Source organism: Rhea americana, unplaced genomic scaffold, assembly GCF_003343005.1.
Source record: "Rhea americana isolate MKP2758 unplaced genomic scaffold, rheAme1 scaffold_111, whole genome shotgun sequence".
Taxonomy (NCBI): Eukaryota; Metazoa; Chordata; class Aves; order Rheiformes; family Rheidae; genus Rhea; species Rhea americana.
The window spans coordinates 1,196,698-1,199,244 of NW_028185162.1; positions in this window are offsets into that span (position 1 = coordinate 1,196,698).

The following is a 2,547-nucleotide window of genomic DNA, read 5'->3' on the forward strand; positions in this document are numbered from 1 at the left end:
GCCGGCGCGGCTGGCGCGCGCGCTTTCGCTCTTGCCAGCTCTGTATTAACTGCGCCGCGCTATTTTCTTTTGCTTTCTTTCGTGAAGTGCTCTCGCCTTCTGCTATCTATTTCTAATCGCTTTATTGCCTTATTTTAGAAAGCGGAAAAGTCCCAAAGTGCCCAAATGGGTTCCCAATACAGCACCAGCGGAGTCGACCAAGCAGGGGTAGCTCGGGCTCGTTCTGCTCACCGGAGCTCTGCCTGCCGGCACGAAACAAGGCTCCTGCTCYGCTCTGATGGGCCGTGAAGAGACTTGGACCAGCTGCTCCTAAAAGAAATGATAACTTCCACTCTTTCCCTTCTTGCTTTTCCTTCCTTTTCTTTTCACTGAACAGTGCTTGTGAAGTGCCCGGGAAGATGTGTCGTCTCCCTCTTGTGGCTCGAGCTCGAGGACAAATYAACCACCCTCGCGCCTCTTTCCTCACCCGCGGAAAGCGCACAGCAAACGTTAGCAACCAACTACGCCTAAACAGAGAAAAACCAACGTCTTACATGGACGCTGTTACAGCCATCATGGCCCAAGCATCCAAGAGGTCCGGTCTTTGGGACTCTTCTTGCACTGAGCACGGCTGCTGTGCAGGAGAATTACTCTCGTATTACTGACAGGGAACGTGGGGCACTTTCTTCTTTTTTGTCCTTATGGGTCCTGGCTTATGGGTCAGACTAACTGGCCAGGTCTTACACGGGGTCAAGTGCTGGGAGTCTTTGCTGGAGGTGATGGTTTCAGACCCTGCTCATGGTGCTAATCGTGTGTTTCGAACGYGACTAGCAATTTAAACTAGCTGTCATTGAAGGACACAGGTCTTCAGAGACAATCCTCAGTGCTCTCCAAACAGCGGGTATCTTCTAGGCATCTCAAAGAGGACCTGCAAAGCCCAGATTGAGGAGGCTTTGCTTTTTCTCACTGGCTTGTTCTGCTTTCCTTGAGAGTGCGTCGTGGCCAACAGACAGCCTGCTGGCCAACTCTTCTCCCTGGTCAGACGCCGTCTCAGCACCAAGGTGYACGTCTGGGTGAACGCTGCCGGGGCAGGAGGTGAGGTGGGAAAGCAGTTTTGAGATGATGTCTGCTTGGGRATCATCAGAGCAGGGTGCTGGGCATTTGAAAAAAAAAAGAGATGGATGCTATTGCTATCAGCATTAGAAAGCAAACACAGCAGTGGCATCCCTCTCGTTCATGGCCCATAGTGCAGGTCGCAGCACGCTCAGTGTGCACCTGGCTTTGTGGTGATTCTCCTTGCTGTTGTGTCTGAGCTGTGAAGCCAGTGAGACCTTGTCCTCACTGACCAGGTCTGTCAATGGGCAATGGGAACTGCATGAAACAGCCCCATGAGCAGATGGACATACTCAGGCCACCTCTGGGCCCAGATTTGCTACAAGATTGTCCTCACGCCCATCCCAGTCCTGGGAGCCAAGCGGCGCCTTGGCAAGGCGCTGCTGCATCGCCCGGGTTGCAGCAGGTCATCACCAGCCTGAGACATGTCCTCGCGAGCCTTCTGCTCACGACCATCACGGGGAGAGTCAGAGCCTGTTTTTTAACTCAGATGAAGCTCCACTGTCTTGAGCGGGGACCAAACGTGGCCTGGAAGAGTGAGGCCACAGAAAACCTGGGCAGTTCAAGATCCTGGAAACCTTTTGTGCCAGGTTTTGCTGTTCCAAAACAAGCCCTAGAGACTTTCTTGCCTCCTCATTTCAGTCAGGAAGGCTTTCCGCATGGAAAAAGAAAAGCAGCTATATTTCCAGCTGCTCGTGGTTTATCCAAGGGGTGGAGAAACTCTGCCCTAACCTTCCTCCTTCAGAAGCCATGGACCCCTCAACGCATCATTTATGTTTTTGCTTTGGTTTTTTGCTCTGACTGCAGCAGAAAGGAATTGTGTACTTGCATCTAAGGGAAAATTGGACCCAATAATATTTAAAGGCACGAAACCACGGAAACACTGGCAGGACTACAAACAAAATGCACGGAAAGGCAATATTTTTCAAAACGCCAATAGTAATAACCAGAAGAAGAGAAAAAATGTGTCTGTTGGTCACTCTAAGCGGCTCTGATGTCTCCCCACCTGCTCGYGCTGTGCCGCACTTCACCCAGGAGGCCCTCTCTGCTCCAGAGCTGTCCACTCATGGAGGATCTTCTCCATTTGATTTCCTCTCCAATGAGCTAAAAACAAAAAAAAGATCCTTTCCAGGTTTCTAGCCTAGGGATAATGTCACTGACTGCAACAATTCTTCAATGAAGTTTGGAACCACACAAGTACTAGATTGTCAGGCTTTTGGGGTATTTTTTCTTTGCAAAATAAACAGGGGAGGGAGAATGTTGCAGTCAAATAACTTGATCCACGATTTTTTATTTAATTGCTTTTTCAAATATGAACAGCARGCGTGTAAGTTCTCAAAGGTTTCAAGCAGAAATTCAAAACTTTTCCGAAGAAAATATTTTTGGCTGAAAAAAAATCAGCAAATAGATTTGACGAATATTTATGGTGAAACTGGAAGCGCCTTTCCCCGGGAT